At 35.9% G+C, this 26932-nt stretch overlaps 1 long non-coding RNA gene across 1 annotated transcript; it reads left to right on the forward strand.

Annotated features, from left to right (window-relative positions):
• The first annotated feature begins 1194 nt into the window (after positions 1–1194).
• LOC123595322 lies at positions 1195–26474 on the forward strand. Its single transcript, XR_006711133.1, has 3 exons — positions 1195–1940; positions 12018–12074; positions 25938–26474. It is a non-coding gene; the product is annotated as an uncharacterized LOC123595322 (long non-coding RNA).
• Positions 26475–26932: the final 458 nt, after the last annotated feature.

Genomic DNA, 26932 nt, shown 5'->3' on the forward strand with positions numbered 1-26932 from the left:
GTGAGAACCATGACAATCTGTCAATTGCTTTTATTCATTAAGGTATTAAATAAGCCAACATTTCTCGCTTAATTTTCTAACAATTTTGCTTCCAACGTAAGGTCTAACATTCATATACACTATACCAGAAAGACAAAATGTATAACCTAAAACACTTCTAAAACTTTGATTCATTTTAACTATTTTGTATTTTGATTGAAAAAAATCTGTACTAGAAACTGCATTTATAAATTCTAATGAACATTTCAGAAGTTAAGTCAATGAATTATTCTCTTTTAAGATTATTTAATGTTTCAAGTAGAATTTCCCACTTTGCTACATTCTCAATGATACAATTTTTGTTGTGATAGGAAAACACAGAAAGTTAATGATTCTTTCCAATTTGTTCATTTTCATCTCTTATGCTTGCTGCTGTTTGGTTCCCAAGTGCATTTAACTGGCAAGTTCAATGAAGATTTGGCATTGCACCATTTGATGAAAGCAGAAAAATTAGGTTGCCAATTACATATGTGCCCCTTATGTGCACTGAATTCCCACTGAATGAAGTGATGAGCCAAATTAGGAACTCTTCAGCAGTGGTACCTAAAAAGTAAAATTAGTGCCTAGGGAAGGTAAAGAGATCATTTTTCTTTACAATGCAGTTACTATAATGAACTGTATGTTTTAGAAAGTGGATTCACTTCAAAATATTTTCAAACAGTATAGATGAAGTATCAGAAAATAAATTTAAAACTTGCATTTCTTTTTTTTATCCTAGCTATTTATCGTCCTTTGATTTACTTCGTACCCTGTCATCGTTATCCAGTCTTTATGAAGAAAGCTAGATGAAGGCCACTTCTCTTTGCTTTAGCCTAATAGTATAAAATCAATAGTATAACAATAGTATAAAATAAATGAAAAAATTATTGTAAATTTGTTATTAACATTCTGAATTTCTGGGGCACTTGGGTGGCTCAGTAGGTTGAGCATCTTACTTTGGCTCAGGTCATGATTTCACAGCTCCATGAGTTCCTGAGTTAGAGCCCCACATCTGGCTTAATACTGTCAGCACAGAGCCTGCTTTGGATCCTCTGTTACCCTCTCTCTGCACCTCCCCTGCTCACACTCTCTCTCTCGAAAATAAACATTAAAAAAAAATTCTTAAATTATACTTTTTTTAAATGTTTACTTATTTTTGAGAGAGAGAATGTGGTCTCACAAGTGGAGCAGAGGCAGGAGAGAAAGAAAGAGAGAATCCCAAACAGGCCCAAGCAAGCTTCTTGCCAAGCTGGATCTCACGAAGTGTCAGATCATGACCTGAGCCCAAATCAGGCAGCCTGGTAAATTATCCTTTGGTGATAACTGTTATAACATGAATGTGGTATTATAAGTACCTTAGAGCAAGGAGCCTTAATGGAGATCAAGGCTAAAACTTGCACATACTTCAAGATCAAGGACTGATGAAAAAGTACAAGATAGAAGACAGGAGAATTGACCAAACTGTAGTTCAGGGTCCAGAGGGCACAGGAAAAGCTCCATTTTAATATGGTATTAATTGGGGCAACCTCCAGGTAGACAGAGCACAGTAGACAAGAATTTAGATAGAATTATCTTTCAGAACACTGGGAATGGGGACTAGTAAATGTCTTTTCACAGCAGAAATCCTGCAGAAAAGGAGGGTCTGTTCATGTTCTTACTCTGTGAATGAAACTAAAAGGCCAGCTAGGTCAACTGATCAGGATTTCAGAGAGGAATCCTTGGCAGAATCTAAGTCCAGATGACTAGGTCGTATTACTCTGCATGAGCTGTCTTTGATCTGGGAACTACATAGACACCAAGGTTCCATCCCATGCGCAAATGTGATAGCAAGACTATTAAGGTGCTTGTATGCCACTGTCCTTGTCACTGGGCTACCAAGTCCCAGGTTTACAAAGTGAACCAATTCTGAGCCCATTTTAATGGTAAGAATGGTAAGCAGAAGGTGTGTATGGAGAGGCACCACTTACCCAGTAACTGAGGTAATCCTGAATTTCCAGGAGAGATTATCCACTTTAGAAAGCTAAGAAAAGTTGAAGCTGAAGTTATAGCAGGAGGCAAGAAATGATATTAATATTAATGTTCTCTGAATTCATTCCTCTGCTTTTTAAAGGAAGTGAACTGTATTAAAAATAATGTTTATCAACATAAAAAAAGGGAATTTTTATAAGCTAATTCACCAGTAGAAACTTTTCCTTTCATATAATTTTCTTCTTTTTGTTTATATATCCAAATATGATTAATGAGGTCTTTTGGAGTATAACTTTAGGATTTCTCACCTTCACATGAGGTAATTTTCATGTTTAAATACTTTTTTTTCTGATTGAAATATTAAAAAGTATTTAATTAATTGGTTCATTTGTTGATCTCTATGGGTTACATCTATCAAAGTGACTTTTTTTCTGAATTTTTGAGTTCTATTATGATTGTCCCCAGGCATCTATGTGTTTGTAGGAATTTCATTAAGAAAAAATAGAACTGACACTTTTTTAAAGAAAAATAATCAATTAAATCACTCTAAACATAGTGTATTGATAAAATCTGAAATTATAACAATAAGTTTATATATAAATAATATAACTAAATTTAATTATAATAGAAGAACTGTAACAAAGCTGTAATAGTACTTTTGTACTACTTAGGTGCATAGTAAAAACAGACAATGCAAATAAAATAATCTAAACCATATTAAACCAGTACTTAAGCAGGTTGGAAACTGGTCTTACCATCTGTCAGTTTCTATACTGGCAGTTTCACAAATGAGTACTCTTTTTAACAAAACATCACAGCAGGAGATACAGACATGTGAATTGTAATTAAAATGTGAAAAATGCATTTCCTAGTTTTTGTCATTTGTATAAAGCTTCTCTTATATTGTGAAATTCTAGACATATGAAATTATGCAAAATGAAAATCATTTTTATTTTGCCAAGTCTATACATTGTTTGACCAAATTTTTTACTTCAGTAATGAATGCACATGCTATCATGAATTAAAGTGTTTTTCCTTTATGTCTGGTTCACTCAGTAATGAGATTCAATTATTTTTAATCATCCAAATGTAGAAGATGAAGAGAAATAATTTGTATATTTTTATTCAGTCTAGATCTGCTGAGGACTAATTTTATTGCTTTATAATATTTACTTACTATCATATTATGTAAATAAGAACAATCTTGAATTTTATTCATTTTCTGGCAAAAATAAACCTAAATTAGATAGTAAACTCTATAATGGAATAGTTGCCTACATTTTATATCTGGGTGAATAGCAGTTTCTCTGATTTCGCCTTTACATACCATACAAATCAAAATATACAATGTTTGGAGTGTAACTATTGTTAATGCTCTGTATCAATTGCTAAATATTGAATAAGTGTTTAAGAAATCAGTAGTGACATAACTCAAGTTAAAAGCATGTTAACTGAAGTTAAAATAACCCATTAACATTCAAATAGATATTAATTTTTATTTTAACTCCCCATCTTCAACATCTTGGAGGTTTTCTAGAAATTGAAGTTAATGTTAAAGATAGCAAGTATTCTAGGATGTATGGGTGGCTCAGTCGATTAAGCTCCTGACTATGGATTTGGCTTAGGTCATGATCTCATGGTTGGTGAGTTCAAGCCCTAGGTGTTTGGCTCTGGACTGACAGCCAAGAGACTGCTTGGAATTCTCTCTCTCCCCTCTTTCTCTGCCCCTCCTCTGCTCATGCCCACAACCCCCTCCCCCACTCTCAAAATAAATAAAAAACTTTTTTTTTTTAAGATAGCAAGTATTCTTGACCTTTGTCATTATGAGATTTATTATGTGCATGTATGTTATATATCCAAACCCATTTTTTACATCATAAACCAACTACTGGGGTGTAACAATGCTTTATTTGCAATGTCTTCACTTCCAACTTTTTCTCCAAATGTCAACATTTTAACCAATGAGATAGGTACTAGGATAGTGAATTATTAAATCACCATGTAATTGTAGGTTTCAAATATGACTGCCACAAAATATCCTATCCCATATGTACCTCTTACAAGGAGATGCTGAAATCATTCTGACTGAGTAGTAAGTAATGATTATGTCCCTTCTGCTGAACCTGAGAAGAACATTTGGACTGCCTCCACCAATAGAATATTATGAAAACAATGTTATGTAATTTCCTAGGTTAATTCAAAAATTTCCATTCACCTTCTCCCTGTTCTTTTGGGACAATTGCTCTTGGATCGTAATCACTTGTTATAGAGATCATGTAAGGGACCTATAGACCTATGGAAAAGAACTGATGGGGCGCCTGGGTGGCGCAGTCGGTTGGGCGTCCGACTTCAGCCAGGTCACGATCTCGCGGTCCGTGAGTTCGAGCCCCGCATCAGGCTCTGGGCTGATGGCTCAGAGCCTGGAGCCTGTTTCCGATTCTGTGTCTCCCTCTCTCTCTGCCCCTCCCCCGTTCATGCTCTGTCTCTGTCTGTCCCAAAAATGAATAAACGTTGAAAAAAAAAAAAAAAAGAAAAAAAAAAAAAAAAGAACTGATGCCTTCATCCCTCAGTACCATCTGACAGACTCCACATGCACCCAGTACCAATTTGTGAGCCAGGTAAGTGAGCCATCTTGGAAGTAGACCCTCTAGCTTCAAAGCTAACCACTCCAGCCAGCCATTTGGAGTAAAAACAAGCTATAGTCATTTTTTACTGCTGCATAACAAATTTACCACAAACATAGTAGCCTAAAATAAAATTCGATTTATTAGATCACAGTTCTATGAGTCAGAATTCTTGCAAAATGTGGTTAGTTCTCTGCTCAATATCACAAGCCTGAAATCAAGGTGTTAGACAGGCTGAGTTCTCACTGGAGGCTCTGGGTACAAATCAGCTTTCAAGCTCTTTCTGGTTGTTGACAAAATTCAGTTCTTGAAGTTGTAGTACAAAGGTCTCTGTTTCATTGACATATGGCTGCTTCCTTCTACAAGCCAGCAACAGCAGCTTTGAATCTTTCTCATGCTTCAAATCTTTAACTTCGTCTTTTTCCCCCAACCAGAGAAATCTCTCCCACTAGACTATAAGCCAATGGTGGGCTCCTGATTGATTTACTCCTCATTAGATCCCTAGTGACCAGTTGAAGCAAAATAATGTGTGCTCAGGTGAGACAAGGTGGTGTGTGTAAGACTTGAGATTTACTCTTTTTATCATTTCTTGAAAATTGTATGTACTAGAGAAGGCTTCTTGTTCATTATTCCTTTAAAAGCCTTTGTTTCCCTCCAAACGATTAGAAGTCTTATGTCTTTGAACATATTTTGTAAGTTATCTTTCTTCTAAACTGACTGGAAAAGTGATGGTTGCAGAATCATTGGAGCAACTAGACACATAATATTCAGTCATAGGAAGCAGTGTGGTAAACTCTGATGCAAGAGCAGAGCAGGTTGTCTGAGTCCATTGAGGCTTCCAGGACAAAATACCATTAGCAGATGGTTTATGAAAGACAAATTTATTTCTCATACCTTTGGAGGCTGGGAAGTCTGAGGTCAGGGTCCCAGCACAGTTGTGTTCTGGTGAGAGACCTATTCCTGGTTCATGGCCAGTGCCATCTCGCTGTGTCTTTACATGGTAGAAGAGACGAAGGATCTCTGTGGAGTCTCTTTTTATAAAAGCCATAATCCCATCCATGAGGGTGGCCCCTCATGACCTAAGCACCTCCCAAAAGCCCCACCTTCTAACACCATCACATTGGACTTCAGCATTTCAGTGTATAAATGGGGGTGGGGGGCATAAACATTCAGACCTCAGAACAGGTTAAGACTTAGGAAGATATATAAAACCTCAGAATAAACTCAACTGTCTCCAAGAGGCTGGAAGTGAGATTTGTATTACTGTGTTTACATTTTTGGCTCATTAATAAATAAACAGCTATCAATTAGTTTTCTTCTCCTTCGTATACTGTGGTCACGTCTATGAGTGAAAGTTCCAGCCAATAGAATGCCACATATCTGAAAAATAGCATGAGATTTTGGTGTATTGGATGACTCTGGTATAAGGCTGAATCATAGGAAGTAAATACTGAATAAAAAACCTGTAATGATAAAAGAGGTGAGGAAAACAAGTAAATTCATCATGAAATAACTCTACAAGTAGTCCTGGTGGAGAGACTTACTAGATAAATTAAGCATAATCATTCATGTAGTCATGCAACATAAGTAGCAAAAGTTAAACACAGTTATATATTTATTACTTTTTTCCTAGAAAACTAAATAAAAGTGATAGACTAAGAGTCAGACTAGGCATACTGGAAGAATATATTCACTAGCATGATAGATAAGGATTATTTCAAGATCTATATTAACTGTGTTAATTTCTCACCAATCTTGTATTCTTATTAGCAAAGATCTGTAACACATCTTCACTTAAAATCATAAAAAAAGTAAAATTTGAAGGGATCTTAATCATTCAACAAATTTGTGTTGAAATTGTTAAACAAGACAAATATTGGCAACCAAAATGGGGGGGAAAATTCTCACCATAGAGACAGTCATGGAAACAAATGATTAGAATACAATATAAAGTACAATACAAAAGGTCTTCAAGGAAATAATCCATTAATACATTAATTACATTAATTACAGCAATTTATGGACAGTAATGGACAGTAACAAATGATTCCAAAAGTTAACTCTCAGTCTTCATTTTTATTTTAGTAGATTCTGGATTGTAGTGACTTTGTACTGTGTTGATCTAGCTAAACTGAAACCGTGTTTCCCAGAATTCCCTTTCCTGCATTGGAGTTGTCAGAAAAAGTCTTCATGAGATCTGGGTGGAAGAAGCAACTTTATGCGTGCTGAAGTTTAGTAAAGGGAACCAGATGCAGTTTCAGCACACACTCCTTGTTATTCATCTGCTAGCTTACCTCTTTGGTTTAGGGCAGCAGCTATACCTGCAGCTTTCTCAGCTCCTGCTAGGACTCCTCTTTTAACCTCTCAGAGTGTACATGTACAAGGGTATAGGAAGCTCCATTGTGAAGAGTCATTCTGCATATCACCATGTGCATATCACATGTAATGTTGAGTTTGGGGGTGGTGGGAGACAAATGTAGGTAGAGATTATCTTCTGGAAGTCCAATTTATCCTTATGATTCCAGTTTATCCCAGCTGACCCCACCATGCACACAGCTTTTCTTCCTAACTGCCAGTTCTGTTGATCTCAGTGACTTTAAACCCACCAATAAATTCAGTGGCAATGGACTTCCATAGACTTCTCAGCTCACATAATTGAATAAGATCTAATCCCTATAATAAATCCATATGACTTAGTCCATATGACTCGTATTACTTCTGCTTCTCTGATGAAACACGTACTTACAGGATATATTTTGTGGAAAGAACCAAAAGAATACTGAAGATTAGATGTGGATGGTGAGGAAAGAAAAGAGTCAAAAATGGCTAAATCATAAATTACCATAATTTTAGACATTTCCTCCATTTGGCTTCTGGGACACCACAGTCCCCTGTTTTCATTCCAAACTCTCTCCCTATATATTCTCAGTCTCCTTTGCTGGATCCAACTGACCTCCATGACCTCTATATCTAGAGTGTTCCAAGACTCAAGACTTAAAACTCCTGTTTTCTATCTATATGCACTGTTTTGGTGAGCTCATTAAGGCTTAGGGTTGAGGTACCATCTGAATGGTGATGACATCCAAATTTCTATCTTTACCCTTGAACTCCTAATTCACATCTACCTGCCCATACTGTGTTCCTGCTTCTATAGAGAAACATCACAAGCTTAACATACGCAAAGCCTTCTGAGTTCCTCCCAACCCCTGTTCTGTATGTGGTCTTTCCTGTCTCAATGTCCACCCTATTCTTCTGGTTTTTTGTGTTAAAGACCTTTGGGAATTCTTAGTTTCTCTTTTTCTTTTCTAGTATGTTAGAAAATCCTGTTGACATTATCTTCACGTCATATAAAGTATTCAACCACTTCTCCAAACTTCAGCGGCTATGACTTATTTTAAGCCACCATCATCTTTCAGCGGGCTTATTGTGATAACATTCTAACTGATCTCTACATTTACCTTTGTCCCTCACAGTATATTATCAGCACAGTATGCAGAGTTATTATGGTAAAATCTAAATCAGATCATATTACTGTTCTCAAAATTCTGCAATGGCACTTTATCACATTGAGAGTAAAAGTTGTCAGAAATGTCTACAGGCCCGGCATTTCATAATTTCCTTCCCATACCACCACTATTTGTTGTCGCATTTCCCTTTGTGAATCAATTCCTGGTTACCTGCAGGAGTCCCTTCTTACTTTCTTTCAGACTTTGCTCAAATGTCCTTTCAGTGAAGCCATCTCTGGCTGTTACATCTAAAATAGTAATTCTACCACCACACACATGGTCACATCCACTTCTGAGTCCTCTTGCCTGTTTTATTGTTCCTTAGCATTTATCTCTAAACAGTATATATGGTATACATTAATCTTATTCATTGTCTGTTTTCCCCACTAATATAAAAGATAATGAGAACAGGGATATTTCTGTACCTACCCACGTGCCTACAGGAGTGCCTTGCACATACTGATCCTCAATATTATTTGTTAAATGAATAATGAATCAGTGAATAAAAGCACAAGACCATACATTCAGTGCAGAAGCACACACAGGAAGTGCAGCAAGGGGATAAGAGGGTTTCAACACTATCTTCACTGACTTTTCTGAAAAACAGAAACAAATTTTTGCCATTTTGCATAAACTTTAAACATTTTTATGGAAGTTTTTTTCTAATTTCACTATTTATGAGGCATGTGTTAATTGAGAAATGTGTCTTCACAGTGATTCTAAAAGCAGATGGCATTCATTCATTTATTCCTCCAGTCCACAAATATTTATTGAGTGTCTACTATGTGCCAGGAACTGGATACAAAGGTGAATAATAAATATTCACAAACTTTAATTAAACATTGGCAATATACTAGGCAGAGTGCTAAGTAAACTATGGAGATAGAGAAGTAAAAGATATAGTCCAGACAGCTGATAATCTAAAAGGAAACATGAATAAATAAACAGATACTTACTAAACTGTATGTTGATGGCTCTAGCAGATGCAAACAGGATTTTTAAAATTATATAATATAGGTATAAATGACCCAAATTTAAGGGGTGGGTTGTCAGGGAAGGATTCCTATCAGATGTTATATATGGCTTGAGTTCTAAAATATACCTTCGGCTTGACTATATAAATTATGTTAGATACATGGCAGCAAAATAATTATTCCATTCTTTGAGTTTAATAAATATTTGTTGATTTTTTCATATTCAAATAATCTTGTGTTTGGAAGTATTATTATTAAACATTAAATTTATGAAGCTAATTTTATTTGATGATAATTAACATAGTGTTATGTTAATTTCAATATAATGATTCAATAATTCTATATACAAAACTATTTTTAATCTACACTTTTTATTTTTTTACTTTTTAAATTCATTTAAAATAAGATGAGATTGCTAATTCAGAAGTCTTAAATGTTTTTCAAGATTCACATGGACATATTCACATGGACATAAAGAAAATATTTATGCCACCTATATATTTGAGAATCTCTGTCAAGAAAAATAACACAGTGGACACATATTCCTGAGAACCATAAAGATGAAAAATAACAGTTCTATAATTTCCCTTTTTATCTTGAGAATCAATAGATGAAAAAATCATCTATTTTTCTAGTCAACTTCTCATTTATTTAATGTTTTTATTTAGTTGACATCAAAACATTATTTTTATTTTTTTTTGAAATATTTGAAATATTTATTTTTATTTTGAAATCCTTTGTTCAACTAAAGTGCCTCAATGAAGAAGATAATGTACTGTTTTGAGGAATCATTGTATGTTGGAACAGTTGTTAAGTTATGCGTTTGGTGCATACCCTGTGGCTACTACTTAGGGGAGACACAATTAAAAATAGACTGGAAGATATACTAAAAAATAAAAGATAGAAAGAAATAGACTGAAGAACATTCACAAGTTTAAATTGAATCAGAGTCTTCTTCCCAAACTCAAATGGTTATGCTAATGTGCATATTTCACTCAATATTTTTATATATCATACATTTTTTGAGAGTTCTATTTTTATCCATATCCTGCATAAATGACAGCCTCAAAATATAGGTCAGGATGTTACTAACTGCTTAGAGCAAGTATACACTCAGAAATTTCTTTTCCTAAAGATCCAGCTAATGAGAGGTAGATAATTGGACTTTTTGAAATTTAGATGTAAAGTTATAAAATATCTAAAGGTCTATGTCTTATAGCTATAAACACATATAAGCTTTAACTGTAAACAATGAAAATCTGCCTAAAAATGATTCATATCTAAAATTTTAAGGATTATACATTAAATTAGATCTGTTAGAAATACCACATCTTGATAAAATCAGATCATACAGCTGTAGGATTAGATTACCTATAAAAAGTCACGTTTTCCTTGTAATTATAATGTCCAGATTAATACTGTATTACTTGCAATAACATGACTCACCTGCTTTTCCAAGTCAGAGCATAAGACTGTGATTTTTATGTTATCCATTCAATTTGTTTTTTTTCTTCTAATGAAGGCACATCTGTCATTCGTTGTGTTAATGTTCAATGTTCTAGAAAAAATATGCCTAGAGCCTCACTGATTAACTACTTGAAAAAAAATTTTTAAGGGCAACATAAGTGCTGAAGTATATAGAATGTGCTACCATATTAAATATGTGTTCATTAACAAAAATAAATTTAAAAAGAGAGTGGTTTTACATTTTCAGGACAATAGCAAGTTATGCCTCAACAATCTGCATGAAGTTATGTTCCTAAACATTCTTCCGCTCAATACTCTGTAAAACTCATAGAGTAGTATTAGTACCCTCACATTTTTGAGAGACAGAGCTTACCTAAAGTTTTTTTTTTTTTCCTTAATGTAACTGCAGGATTTTTAATTTTTTTGCAGAAGATATAGTTGTATTAAAAAAAAACTCTGTATAATACATTTTACAGAAAAGGATTCCTTGCTTTAAAAAAAAAAAGCAAATGTTTTTAAAGGTAAATAAAATATTTCTCCTTTATTTACTATGCCTTTAATAGTTTCCTGTCTTTCTTCTTCTCCTTGTTATCCCCCTTTCTTTTCTTCTCCTTTTTGCCATCCCTCACACTCCTATTTCTTTTTCTTCTTTACCATAATCACAATGGCTGCCTTCAACAGAGGTCTTACTCATATGGTGGATACTATCTTATTCCTTCAAATGTCTCAATCAAATGAATACATTTTTAAATAAAACCAACCACAAGATGGACTACACTGTAACTCCTTGAGTTAAGCATGTAACTCCATTTTCAAGAATTAAGCTACCAGTTGAATACATTATTTCCAGCATCTGGAAGCCTGCCTCCAAATCCTTAGAACAAGGTCCCATAGAATGGTAGTATACATCCGGCAGAGTTTTCAGGGAATATTTGCTGGTTGGGCAGTGTGCTAATGCCATCATAGAAGTAGGGTCACCATTTGAATTCTTTTCCTTCACATTCTTCTATATTTATAGACAACCTTAGCCTTGGTTGAAAGAGAAAAAGTATGATTAGATAGTTTACATCTCTACTTCAAAAAATAAAACAATAACAAAAACCAGGGGAAAAAGCATGCAGCTGACTATTACTAAATGCTTATTTATTTTTTAGACAGAGACAGAGCATGAGTGGGAGAAAGAGCAGAGAGAGAGAGACAGTCACAGAATCCCAAGCAGGTTCCAGGCCTGACACGGGGCTCAAACTCAGGTACAGCTCAATCATGACCTGAGCCCAAGTCAGATGCTTAACGGACTGAGACACCCAGGTGCTGCGGCTGACTATTGCTTAAATAGAAAGTATATCTTATAAAAAAAGAAAAATATGGTTCTACTGTGCAAATAAGAAAAACACCTAGACATAGCAACTTATCCAGTAAGAGGCCATAAAATGTTGTAATTAAGATCGCTGCCTTTGCAGGTTGCACAGAACTGACATCAATCCTTGCTCCACATTTTACTAGCCGAGCAACTTTGGGTAAGTTACTTTGCTAGTTCTTAATCCCCACATATATGAAATGACAGTAGTAATAATATTTACTGTCCCTGGGTGTTTAAGGGAAATAAATGAGAGAATGGAAATGCTCAGCACAGTACATATGCAAGTATTCAGTGTATGGTATCTATTGTTATTAATTTTCACCAAAGCCAAATTGCTAACTCAGTGAATATGTAAATTCTTCCAACTTATTGTGCAACTAAATACATGTAAAATAATTCCAAATTACCCTCTGTAGTAGAAATAAGTGTTGAAAACATGAATTATATATTTTTTTGGAATTGACCAGAATGTAGCTCGCTTTATTTTCTAAACATAACATCTGCTAAGAAATAACACATTTCCAAGTGGTCAACAGATATTTTTTAAACACTCAAGATTTCTTAATCACTGTTCTAAGACCAGGCTAGATATAAAACAGTGGTCAAGGAAGGTGGGGTTCTTTCTTTCCTGGAGTTTATTTTCGAGTAGGTAGAAGAATGCTACTGGGCAGGGAGGCAGAAAGATAACAAATGGGTAAACAAATACATAAGATAATTTCAAGAAATGGTAAATGCTATAAGGAAAAGAAATCAAAAGTATACCCTGTGCAGTTGGCTGCCTTTGGTTGGGGTGTGTCAGAAGAGGACTCTCTTTGAAAGTACATTTAAACTAAGATCTGCATAACAAAAAGGAGCCGGCTACAGCCGGCTCAAAGACCCTAAGGTGGAAACAAGCTTGCTATATTCCTAGGTAGGAGGAACAGAAACTAGGCCAATGTGTTTGGAGCCTAGGGCTTTAGAGGAAAAATAATGCTCAATTCATTTTATGCTTCCATTTTTTTTTTCTTTTCTGGATCATTGACTACTTTCCATTTAATTGACATATTTATTCTTGATGTTAGAACAAAAACCTTTTTTTTAAAATCCAAGATATTTACAATATCCCAGAATGTCCTAGGTGCACTCTGACATTAGCAAAATTAAAAACTCAACACAATTTACATAATATAGGAAAGAAGGGGATTATTCTTGGGTATCTATAAAGAAAATATTGTTCCATGCAACTTAAAGAGATTACTTGAAAAGTAATAATTCTCTATCTCAGTTGTAAGTTTCCGTGAGCCTAATTCCATCTGCAGGAACTGAGGCGGGAAGTGGGGAAAAGAACACAGGGCTGTAGTTTCCTCACCCCACCAGCATGCAAATCATTTAGCATTGCACCACTATACTGAAGCTTTTACTGCCAGGGATCCCTGAGCAAATCATTTCCATTACTAGTCTGTTCTAATAACCCCTTTGCTGATTCAGCTACCTGAATGTAAATATCATAGAAATGACTGGGAAATAAAAGCCAATTTGAAACAGTGAAAAGGGATCTAAAAGAAAATGCTTCCTACATATGCCTTCATTTTCATAACTCTTTATTTAAAAATCTGCTTATCATAGATAAAGGCTTTTGACTCTATTTGATGCCAGGAGAAGAAAAAATAATTCCTTTTTCAAATATCACTATACCTTGCTTAAAGCTCCCTATCTTAAATGGCAGCTGTTCCACCCATACTAACACAATACATATAGAAAAGACCTCTAATTCTTTATATATGTATATATATTTACTCCAAATAAAATTGCCACAAATATTAAAATAGCCACAGTGAATTCCATAGCATTACAGTTAAAGTGCTTCATTGTTAATTCAATAGAGATCTTAGTGGCTTGTCTTGAGGTACAAATGAGATCATGCACTGTTTATTTGTTATACACAGGAGGTATTTTTCTCTCTGCCTGAGCTTCTGTTCAATCCAATATTCTCTACATATATTCGCCCCCCCCCCCTCCAACTCCCAATCATTTTTTACTACTACTAGCTGTTGAATTTAAAGACTGGCCTCCAGGAAAAAAAAATTCTTTGTGTGATCTGTATGATGACTATATGAAAGTAAAAAAGTGAACGAGCAATGTAGCTTTTTGAAATTGAACCCAAATAATCTTAGTGATGTAGTTTGATTTTTACTCTATTCATATCTAAAATACAAGATTATCTTAGAAGTATGATCATTACAAATGACTTTTAAGCTGCATAATTATATATTTCAAAGCTGATCTGAGTAGGTTTAAAAGGCTATAAATTGTACAGAAGTAAGCAGCTGCCTTCTAAAAGAATTTGTAATTAACAGACCATCATAGTATTGAGTTGGAATTTCATCAAAATTAAAGCTGAAATATTAAAATACATTTTAAAATATAAAGGCTTAAGGAAGAGACATTCATGATGAACACATAGACTGAATTTATGGCTATTACCATAAATTAGGAGTGCTAAATCATGCCACAATAAATTGTATAGCTGAGAGTACAATGGAATCTGAAGTGATTTCATTTTTTTTCCAATACATATATGATGTCTGTTCACCCTTTTCCAGTCTGGTAAAAATATGTGCACATTTTGAAAAAGCAGAAAGTTCCTTTTTTTTTTTTTTTAAGTTTATTTATTTATTTTGAGGGGGGACGGGGTAAGGGGCAGAGAGAGAAAGAAAGGAGAGAATCCCAAGCAGGCTCTGCACTGGTGGCATGGAGCCTGATGTAGGGCTCAAACCCGTAGACTGTGAGATCATGACCTATACTGAAACCAAGGGTTGGAAGCTCAACCGACTGAACCACCCAGGAGTCCCAGAACATTCCTCTTACTATCAAGGATTCCAAAACTCTTTTTGCATTAATGCTAATGGTTTGGATTGAACTTAAATAAGACCTGTTTAACAATCAACAACATCTTGTTTTTTCCTCACAGTAAAGGAGAGCAGATTTTGCCACTTCAAAATATGTCTCTTTGACGTGTTGCTTATTTTAAACTGGTTATTTATTTATTTATTTACTTACTTACTTATTGAGAGAGAGCGAGAGAGAGCACAAGTGGGTAAGGAGCAGAGGGAAAAGGAGAGAGAGGGTCTTAGGCAGACTCCACACCCAGGATGGAGCCTGGCTCCAGGCTGGATCTCAAGACTGTAAGATCATGACCTGAGCCAAAATCAAGAGTCAGACACCCAGGTGCCCCTAAACTGGTTATTTTTAAGAAACAGGAGACAATGTTGAAGCTGAGACAACTGAGTAGAAGTTGCTCTTTTTTTTTTTTTCCATTTGTTTCTTTTTTTTGAGGTAACTCTTTTGTAAGAGACCTTTGGAAGGGTGTCTCCCTCACTGTAACTGGAAAAGAAGGTTGACTCAATATCTAGAAACTCTTATAAGGAAGAAGGCAAGAACTTAAATCTGTATAATGACATTATCCTTACATACTGTGCTTTTCCTGCTAGTCTCGCATAACTGATTCCCTATCTTCAACATTGTCTTTTGTCTTTAGGTAAAGTCAACATTTAAGGTGATGGTTTTGGCTATTTTGGAGAGTTTCTCAGTTCTCCTGGGCCTTTCCCTTACATGTAGGAAGTATGTATGTTATTAAAGTTTTGTTTGTATGGAGTGTCTGGGTGGCTCAGTAGGTTGAGTGTTCAACTCTTGACTTTGGTTCTGGTCATGATCTCACGCTTCGTGGCCTACATTGGGCTCCTTGCTATCAGCATGGAGCCTGCTTGGGATTCCCTCTTTTCATCTCTCTCTGCTCCTCCCGACCTGTGTGTGCACCACCCCTCTTCTCTCTCTCAAAACAAATAAGCTTTAAAAACATGAAGCTTTGTTTGTTTCTCTTCTGTTTATCTGTCTAATATCAGTTTAATCATTAGACCAACCAAAGAACCTAGAAGAGGACAAGGAACACTTTTCCTCCCTTACAGTTTTGGCAACCAAGATGAGACCTTGTTCTGGGGCTTCTGCAGTTCAGAGATCCTGAGACCTCTGAAAAAAAGCCAACAGAAAGTAAAAATTCTTACTATGGATTTCTGCCTGCAGAGTCCAGTGGAAGTGAGAGTCCTTTTATTCCTTTTCTAAATTTAGATTAGCAGGAGAAAGTATTTGTGTGAACTAGTTCCCTGTGTATAGTGACCTTGGTAAAAATCTGTTGTATGTTGATCCCTTTCTTCCCAGAGATGATCATTGTTCTCTTTTGTCTCTTTCATCTTGTTCTATGCCTTGAAATCTTGGCTTTGTAATCTGTGAGAATATTCTCTCTGGCCTCTGACATCCAGTAGGTGCACATGATGGTATGCATCTAACGACCAGTTGAATAGAGTGAGATTCTGAGACACAAAGTCACAGGCAGCATTCTCTTTGTCCTGCTGTGCTAACTCTCAAGGGGGTTTGTCTTAAGGAGTCTTGGTACATAAGGGGCTTTTGTTGTCCCAACTCTGTGTCTTTTCAGTACTGAAAAAGTCCCATTCCAATAGTGATGAGGGACCATAAGGCAAACTGAAGGCAAAGTACAAGCTAGCACACCTCCTACCCTCAGGTGGGATATGTGTGCTATTCCTCAGGTACTTCTGACTGTGTAAGAACAAAGGAGAGGACAGAAAACAAATGGTTAAATTGATAGAGTCTCCATCAGTTTACAATATCTTAGTAGAATTACAAGAAAAGGACAACCTTATCAATAGCCTAATGTCCAGGAACTTCCTACTGTCTTAATGTTAATGCTTTGCTACAGGGGGAAAACAATCTTAACTTGATAATAGCTATACCTCTAGTAATCTGTGAGTCTTCATTAGCATATGGAAATCCCTTTAAGAAACTTCCTCTTGACTTTACCTCCCCCAACTCCACAGAATATAACCAGTCACTCTTCATAACCCCAGTGCAGCTCTTTCTACCCACAGCTGCTGTGTCCATGCTTTAATAAAATCACCTTTTTGCACCAAAGACATCTTCAAGAATTCTTTCTTGGCCATCAGCTCCGAACCCCCACCATCACCCCAAAACCTCGTCAGTAGCACTTGCCCAATATCACATATTAGCAAGTCTGTGATTGGAACTATCTCAAGTTCATGTGGGAAATCAGACAGTGTCTGTATTATACCATTCTTACCAACAGTGACAATGGAGGGCTTTACTTTCTTATGCTGTAACTGAACCAAAGTGAATTCACTCCTTGTGAGTCACAGAAACTAAAGCAGGTGAGTTGTTGTATAAAGGAAACTTTACTTGCAGCAAATAAAGAGATCACAGGGAATACCTTCCAAAGTTGTGATTCCCAGATGAGGGTGGATAGGTTCCTTTTATTCAGGGTTAGGATAAATATTTACAAAGGAGAGCCTTGCCACCATATGTAGAGGCAGGCATAAGGTTGCACATGCACCTTAAGGAAATGTACCTGTACATTCATCACATGTTATGTAAATGAGGCTTGTGCTCCTCGTTGGGCACAGATTTGGGTATTATAGTGAGGTCATTCTAGGTCACTTCCTGGTACATCTGTGTAGGTGTGAGGCAGGGAGTTATGCTCAAACTGGTCTTGGTGTTCTGGGCCAGCTGGAGGTCTTATCAGGGCAGTTGCTATTGCTTGAGGGGTAGTTTTGCTTTCCATCTGCCTGAGTTAAGAGATAAAGTGGAAAGTACAGCTTAGGGAAAAATGTGGGACAAAGGTCACTGAGTATAAGCAGGTGAGTTGTAAAGGTCTGGTATTGAGGTAACTGGTGACAAGGAAAACTCTGGGAGTGAACTTTCTGGATCTTGTGAGGGATGCATCTTTTGCAGCTCTTTTGGAACCCTCTTGTGTGCATGGTCAAGTAATAAAAAGGTTTATTCGTTTGAGTTGCTGTTGAAATTATTAAGATCCTACTTGTCAATGGTCAGATGATGGATCCTTTGAATTGGCTATATTTAAAAGAAAAATAAAATTTTAGACCATTCTTACCCTAAGCAATCATCTTATTGATACCTATGGAAAGACCAGCTTCAAAAGTAGATACAGAGAACTATAATGGTTAGCTTTAGAGGCTGACTTAATAAGATGAAAGAATGGAATTAGAACAAAAATTCATTTCCACAGTCAACATAAATTCCCCTTCTCAAAATCTAGCTCCATCTGCATGTTTTAGATTCCTTTTCCCTACAGGATTTAGAGAGAGCACTCCAACCTAATCTCTAGGCCCAGGATATACAGATTACTCATGCAAATGCTAAAAGCCAGGAAGTACATTTAGCAGAAGTATCAGGATAGACAATAAGGCTCATTTTACTGGACACCATATCAGGCTTTGCTAGTTTCGGACCTTCCTATGCAATGTCTTTTGTAGAGATATCATAGATGCCCCACACAAAGAATTTATGTCCCTTGCACAGCAGAACATAGAAATCTTTTGGTTTCTATCTCGGTCTCAGAAAATTTCTCCCTGGTATAAAAAGGCAAATGTAAAATAGTGTGGTTAAGTGGGCAAATCAATCTCTAAGTGTTTGAATGGGAAAAGGCTACCTAATTCTTTGAAGATAGCTTGTAAGAATGAAGACAAAATAAGTAACAACTCTTTTCTTTTTAAAAAAATTTTAATGTTTATTTATTGGGGGGTGGCACGAGGGGGCAGAGAGAAAATGGGAGACACCCAATCAGAAGTAGGCTCCAGGCTCTGAGCTGTCAACACAGAGCCTGATGCAGAGCTTGAACCCATGAACTGAAGATCATGACCTGAGCTGAAGTCGGATGCTTTAACCGACTGAGCCACCCAGGCACCCCAATAAGTAACAACTCTTGATTTATAGCTTGACTCTTTAAAAAAACAAAAGCATAACTCTGAAAAGCAACTCAATCTCCCAAGACCCTTTCCTATTTGCCTTTAGACATTTGTAGATATTGTAAAAACTCAGGACACAGTAAGTACAATTGTCCTGCAATTAAGAAAAAGAAGGAAACATGTAAATGGCTATCCTAGACTTTCAAGCAAATATACCACAAAACTCCTTGGAGAAAACTTAGATAATTCCCTCGTGTCTTTGTGATATAGATTTTTTTTTTTTTTTTTTTTTTTTTTAACCCTCGATTCTAGGACCTAAGAGCCATTCTTTGAAACACAAACTTTAGGGAGAAATTTTTCATCAGAAGGAAAAAAAAATGTTGGGGTAATAAAGAGACCTTTTTATTTTTTTAAGTTTATTTTTTCATTTAGTAATCTCTGCACCCAACATGGGGTTCAAATTCACAACCCCGAGATCAAGAGTCAGCCAGGTGCCCCTAAGGAGGCCTTTTTAAAATAGAAATGCTGGAAAGTTCTATTGCAAAAACTCCAGATCAAGCTTCTTTAAGATTATTTGTCAAGAACAAATACAAAGCTTAAAAACCTTCTCCATAAATATTAGTGACTATCTAGTCTCTGTGTTTGTATGTTTTTTACTTAGGGATTTTGTGTGTTTGTTTGTTTTGTTTTGTTTTGTTTTGTTTTTAGAGAGAAAGAGTGCGAGTGGAGGAGAGAGACAGAAGGAGAGGGAGAGAGAGAGAGAGATTGAGTGAGAGAGAGAGAGAGAGAGAGACCAGGCTCCACACTCGGTGTGACACCATCCCAGGACTCAGGGATCGTGGCCTGAGCTGAAATCAAGAGTCAAAAACTCAACCAACTGACCACTCAGGCACCCTGTTTGTCTATGTGTTTTTGTGTATCTGTGTTACAGATGTGTGATATTTTTCTTTTCTTTTTTTTTTTTTTCAACGTTTATTTATTTTTGGGACAGAGAGAGACAGAGCATGATCGGGGAAGGGGCAGAGAGAGGGAGACACAGAATCAGAAACAGGCTCCAGGCTCTGAGCCATCAGCCCAGAGCCTGACCCGGGGCTCAAACTCATGGACCGCGAGATCGTGACCTGGCTGAAGTCGGACGCTCAACCGACTGCGCCACCCAGATGTGTGATATTTTTCTACCTCCAAAATTAATCGGTAAAAAGCCTTTTAATTGGCTTAAACAATCAAGCACTTATATAAACTTAATATTCATAAAAATTCTCAAAATTATAATAGAAACTAACCCAAATGCTTTTCAGGTTCATGTGATCTGGGATATTATTTAGTATTGAAACTAGTTTAAGTTTATTATTTTAATTAAAATAAATATGTCTTTAGAGTTCTCATGAGTTCCATGTTAAATCACTTTAAAAAAATTGGTCAGCAAGAAAAACAGCTTGAGATGGTCCTTTGTCTGATGTTTCACGAAATTTTCATGAGCAATCGAAACATAATTATTGGGAGCAAATGATTCAGATAGAAGTAAGTGGGATAAGATTTTTTGGCCACTTTTTAAGCAATAATTATTTTATGGTATGCGTACTTAAAAATTGCTTCCAAAATCTTTCTGGTAACTTGAAACTTTGGAGTTTTGCCAAATTAAGTGAGGGAAATTTATTGAATATCTAGATTATTCCCAAATAAGATAAAATAGTGAAATATTAATTACTGAACATAGATTTATTTACTTTTGGATTCCAATTGCAAAGGAACTAAAGATAAATTTGTGTCTGTTAGTAGGCATGACTTGTGCTACATTGAAATATACTATTAAAGATGGTACATGTTTCAAGAAATTATAATATGTACTGAAAAATTTGCCAGGTCAGATAATGCTGGTGTAATGGACAATTCCCAATTCCTTACTTTTTTTTTTTTTTTTTAAGGTTTTATTTTTAAATAATCTCTACACTCAACTTGGGGCTAGAACTCACAATCCCAAGATCAAGAGTCACATGCTCCAGTGACTGAGCTAGCCAGGTGCCCCCGTAATTGCTTCTTAGTTTCACTAGAATTTAAGGTTTCTAAGCATTAAGATTCTAATTCATATGTAATTAAAACTACTAGCAATAATAAGAGAAATGACTGGGTATGTAGGGAAAGGATGTATTTTGGGTTAAGAAAAGGTGTGGGGAAAATAAAAATAAAAAACAGGGCACCTGGGTGGCTCAGTCGGTAAAGTGTCTGACTCTTGATTTCACCTCAGGTCATGATCTCACAGTTCATGGGTTCAACCCTGTATCAGTCTCTGCACTGACAGTGTGGAGCCTGCTTGGGATTCTCTCCCTCCCTCTCTCTGCCCCACTCGACTTGGGTTCTCTCTCTCTTTCAAAATAAATAAATAAACTTAAAAAACGTTATGAGGTATGGAAATACATTTTTGTTAAAGGAAAAATAAGTAGATTTATTTTAAAGTAAAACTTGTTAGTTCAGAATGGAAATGAGAATAGAAGACAAAATTAAATAGAAATTTGGGAAAAGAAAAAGAGAGAGTACCTTACTTTGTGTAATTTGGCTAAAATTGAAGGAGCTTATTATGAGTTATAAAACGAAGTTTTAAAGCAATAGTGCATTTATGTAAAACCAAAATATGATTTTCTTTCATCTGTTTAAAGGACAGTTTTCTTGGATTATGGGTCTGTTCCTGATAAGAATGTATGAAAGGTTTTCTTTACTTTTTAAGTAATCTGCCTGGAAAGCAAATGTTTTGTGATTAATCAAAATTATTTCCTGTGTTCTTTATCATCAGGTCTTTCTTTACTTAGGGAAACTGAGTCTTCTTAATATTAAAAAAGCTATTTTTTGCACACAACTATGTGACCTTCTGTCTTTGCCTTTGAAATCTTTTATTGTTACTCTGTTTAAATAGATAATTAAGTATTTTTTTTCATAATTATCTTTGATCTTATTTAGTCTTATTTAGTCAATTATTTTTTCATAATTATCTTTGATGTTTTTGACAAGCCTCCCAAAATCAAATTCTAAATGAAGCCTTTTTGACCTCAGACTAACTTTGGGATATCCCAGAGGGTCTCTGGAACATTTGAAAATATTTGTGCTATCTCCCTATGAAAAGAAAGATGTTACACTAATTAGACTCATTTGTTATGGTAAATTATGTGGGAAGCATTGTCTAATAAGTGATGATAAACCTTCTTAGGTGATATTATTTGGGTGAAATATTATTAATATGTGTTCTAGAATTTGTGAAATTCCTAGAAATTGGATATGTTCTGGTATAACACTGTCACTTATAATTCTAGTTATTGTCTTGAAGTGTTGTGTGTCACAAAAAAAAGCAAATTTCACTGTCAATTGCATTATAATGCACTCTCATGAGATCTTTAACAATGGTCACTTTTAAATCTTTTGTCCTTTGTGTTTATTGTCTACTCTGATCCTTTTGCAAAAGTGCTTTATCTTTAGTGAAACTAAAGGAAAGAGCACTGAGTACCAGTTTCTGGTAACTTTTAAGATCAGATTATTAAACTGGGTAAGAATTTACGGAACTATAATGGAAAAATTGGATTTACAAAACTGCTAACAAAAGATCAAGATCAACAAGAATTAATTATATGGGACTGAAAGAACTAATGATGATTATAATTGGTATGACTTTTTGTTTGAAATGTTGCTGATTTTTTTAAAAGTATAATTTATTGTCAAGTTGGCTAACATACAATGTGTAAAGTGCGCCCTTTGCTTCAGGAGTAGATTCCCATGATTCATCACTTACATACAAAACCCAGTGCTCATCCCAACAAGTGCCTTCCTTGATGCCCATCATCCATTTTCCCCTTCTCTCCACCCCCTCATCAACCCTCAGTTTGTTCTCTGTATTTAACAGTTTCTTATGGTTTGCCTCACTCTCTGTCTATTTTCCCTTCCCTTCTTTATCCATTCATCAGTTGATGGACATAATATGGGCTCTGTCCATATTTTGCCTATTATTGATAGTGCTGTTATAAACATTGGGGTACATGTGCTGCTATGAAGCAGCACTCCTTTGGATAAATTCCCAGTAGTGCTGTTAGTGGGTCAAAGGATAATTCTATTTTTGGTTTTTTGAGGAATCTCCACACTGTTTTCCAGAGTGGTTGTACCAGTTTGCATTCCCACCAACAGTGCAAGAGAGTTCCCATTTCTCCATATCCTCACCAACATCTCTTGTTCCCTGAGTTGTTAATTTCAGCCACTCTGACCGGTGTGAGGTGGTATCTCAGTGTGGTTTTGATTTGTATTTCCCTGCTAATGAGCATTGTTGAGCATCTTTCCAGGTGTCTGTTAGCCATCTGGATGTCTTCTTTGGAGAAGTGTCTATTCATGTCTTCTGGCCATTTCTTCCCTGGATTATTTGTTTTTCGGGTGTTGAGTTTGGTAAGTCCTTTATAGATTTTGGATACTGAAACAAAATGAAATAAAAGGCGTCCAAATTGGCAAAGAAGAAGTTAAACTTTCACTTTTTGCAGATGAGATGATACTATACATGAAAACCTGAAAGACTCCACTAAAAAAATTGCTAGAACTAATACATGAATTCAACAAAGGCTCAGGATATAAAATCAATGCATAGAAATCATTTGCATTTCTATACACCAATAATGAAGCAACAGGAAGAGATAGCAAGGATGGGTCCCATTTACAATTGCACCAAGAACCATAAAATACCTAGGAATAAATGTAACCAAAGAGGTAAAAGACCTGTACACTGAAAACTATAGAAAACTTATGAAAGAAATGGAAAAAAATTCCATGCTCATGGTCTGGAAGAACAATATTATTAAAATGTCCATACTACCCAAAGCAATCTACACATTCAAGGCAATCCCAATCAAAATAGTACCAGCATTTTTCTCAGAGCTAGAACAATCTTCAAATTTGTATGGAACCACAAAAGACTCTGAATAGCCAAAGTAATGTTGGAAAAGGAAACCAAAGCTGGAGGCATCACAATCCCATACTTTAGCTTCTACTACAAAGCTGTAATCATCAAGACACTATGGTATTGGCACAAAAACAGACACATAGACCAGTGGAATAGAATAGAGAACCCAGAATGGGGCCCACAAATGTATGGCTGACTAATCTTTGACAAAGCAGGAAAGAGTAGCCAATGGAAAAAAGTCTCTTCAGCAAATGGTGCTGGGAGAACTGGACATCAACATGCAAAAGGATGAAACTGTACCACCTTCTTACACCATACACAAAAATAAACTAAAAATGGATGAAAGACCCAAATGTGAGACAGGAAACCATCAAAATCCTGGAGGGGAAAACAGGGAAGAACCTCTTTGACCTCAGTCACAGCAACTTCTTACTTGACACGTCTCTGAAGGCAAGGGAAATAAAAGCAAAAATGAACTGTTGGGGCCTCATCAAGATAAAAAGCTTCTGCACAGCAAAGGAAACAATCAACAAAACTAAAAGGCAACCAACAGAATGGGAGAAGATATTTGCAAATGATATATTGAAATGTTGCTGATTGTTTGAAAAATATTTTGTTTTTCAAGATTTAAAAGCAATCTTTTTCTCTTTTCTCTTAAGCTACCTATGACTTAGAGCAATTTGGTAAAATATATCTTTGTGAACAAAAATGAAGCATTTATCTTTTTTTCCCAACCTGATAACCCCCAAATTCAGAAACTCTCAATGACTATTCTTATTTTCATGGCAATCTAGTTATTTTCATAAGTTCAATAACAATCTGTTCTTGTAATAGGACACAAATTGGTTATATTTTCAAGGCTTTGACTGAAGTGTCAGATTTGAGGATGTGCATAAAATCAGATATGCTAGACAGCTTTAAGGAACTAAGATTGACTTTATGGAGCCAATAAAGCCATTTGGAAACACAGACAGGTGTCCTGCTTATGGGGTTCCCAGAAACCTTACAGGGTGAATAAGGAACATCACTTCCTGGCAGGTGAAGGAAACTTAAGATATTGGGGGGCCTTGAGAAGAGAGGAAGTCACTATAATCTGTAAGTATTTCAGGCTGGTCTGATAGCAAGTCCTTGGCTTGGCTTCCCAGACTTTTAAAAATCCTATCTGAAGTTTTTAATGAAAAGTTTCAGGGGTGGCTGGGTGACTCAGTTGGTTGAGTGTCCAACTTCAGCTTGGGTTGTGATCTCCCGGTTCTTGAGATTGAGCCCCACATTGGGCTCGCTCCTGTCAGCCCAGAGCCTGCTTCAGACTCTCTGTCCCCCTCTCTCTCTCTGCCCCTCCCCTGTTTTTGCTCTCTCTCTCAAAAATAAAAATAAACATTAGAGAAAAGTTGCAGTAACAGAGATTTAATCTGCTGTACCTTTGAATTTTTTTTTAATGTTTATTTATTTTTGAGGGACAGAGTGTGAGTGGGGGAGGGGCAGAGGGAGAGTGAAAGACACAGAATCCGAAGAGGCTCCAGGCTCCGAGCTGTCAGCACAGAGCCGATGCGGGCCGAACTCACAAGCTTCGAGATCATGACCTGAGCTTAAGTCAGATGCCTAACTGACTGAGCCACCCAGGCGCCTCAATCTGCTGTACCTTTGTAAATAATCAGGCCAAATCTATCTAATCTCTCTCTCTCTCTCTCTCTCTCTCTCTCTCTCTCTCTCTCTGTCTCTCTCTCCCTATGTATCTATCTATCTTTAGGCCAAATTTATTGAGACTAGAATAATTTTGCAAAAATTTAGTTTTTCTTATAATTGTCTTTAGTAAAAATGGGGATGCCTGTAGAGAGAAAAATCATGCTTCAGTAGAAACTGTAATACTATGTGGATACCAGATTCTAGTCCTGTTATTTCTATTCATGTTAATTGTTTTTGAGTTTTGTTTTTTTTTTTTAATCTGTAAATCCTTCTAGTTTCCTCATATGCCTACAAATCTCCAAACTTCAATTTTCTTCCCCTCTTTTGACTTGGAATCACTGAGAAAATTGCCTTTTACTGAAGCCCTGCAACCTGAAGTTAGAGGACTTGGAGTAGCTCATGGTTAGACAAACTTTTGCTGTAGGAACCACTGACAAAGTGGACTGATAGGCTCCATGACATCAGAGACATTCAAACTGCAAACGAGGAAGATCTGTCAGACTGCCACTGCCTGCTCTCACTCCACCTGAAGATGCTTTGAAGCTGACATCTAGAATTCTCAACTGGCAGCTCTCAGGACTCAGACCCTGGGTTTATAATTTGCTCCAAACATTAACTTTTGTTTTTGATTTTGTGTCTATAGAAATGCCTCTTATTAAATCCCTGATGGCTTGCTTTCACAATATAGCCTGACTTTGAGTCGGCTCCTAAAATGAGACACAACTGTTAAACTGAACTGACCGATTTCTCAAGACTGAGACTGCTTCAGTGAGATATGGAGCAATCTGTCAACTTAGCTTCTGGATTGTGAAACTTCTTATTTGAAATTCCAAAGGAGGAACTGAAAGGGAGCAGCTTTTGCCACCTCAAAATATGTCTCTTTGGCGTATTGATTATTTTAAACTGGTAAGTTTTTAAGAAATAGCAGACATTGGTGAGTAAAAGCTACTCTTTTGATAAGATAAATCTCCATGTATAAGAATGTCTCTAATACTGTACCCGGAAGAGGGGGATGACCAAGTAAATCTCTGGAAACTCTCGTCAACAAAGAAGGCTAGGAATTAAATCTGTATAACAATATTATCCTTATTTATTGTGCTTTTCCTGGTAATCTCCCATAACTGACTCCCATCCCCAACGTTATTTTTTGTCTGTGATGAAGTAAGGTGATGGCTTTGGCCATTTTGTGGAGTCACTCGGTTCTCCTAGATTCTATTTCCCTTACATTAGAAGTTATTAAAATTTTGTTTTTTTCTTATGTTAATCTGTCTTCATATCATTTTAATTATTAGACCAGCCAAAGAAGTTAGAAGAAAAGAAGTTAAATTTTTCTGCCCCTGCAAAGGCATATGCAAAGGCTGAGTTTGAGGTCACCCTGTGAAGATGCATGTGTGTATGTGGGGGGTGTGGAGGAAGAGCCCATTATTTATGTTTCAGTCACTTTTTGCCTTCAGTGGAAGAGAATTACAGTTATTAATAATGATAGTAATATTAATAGTTTCTATAAATATCTCTTTCTGCATTTCTTTCTTTTTAAATTGTATATTTAAGTGTTTTTTTCTGTTTTATGTCAGTTGGAATTTGCTGTACAAAATTTATAATCTAGCATCAATATTCTAAAGGAAAAGAATCATTTTT

This window comes from Leopardus geoffroyi, chromosome B1 (assembly GCF_018350155.1).
Source record: "Leopardus geoffroyi isolate Oge1 chromosome B1, O.geoffroyi_Oge1_pat1.0, whole genome shotgun sequence".
NCBI lineage: Eukaryota > Metazoa > Chordata > Mammalia > Carnivora > Felidae > Leopardus > Leopardus geoffroyi.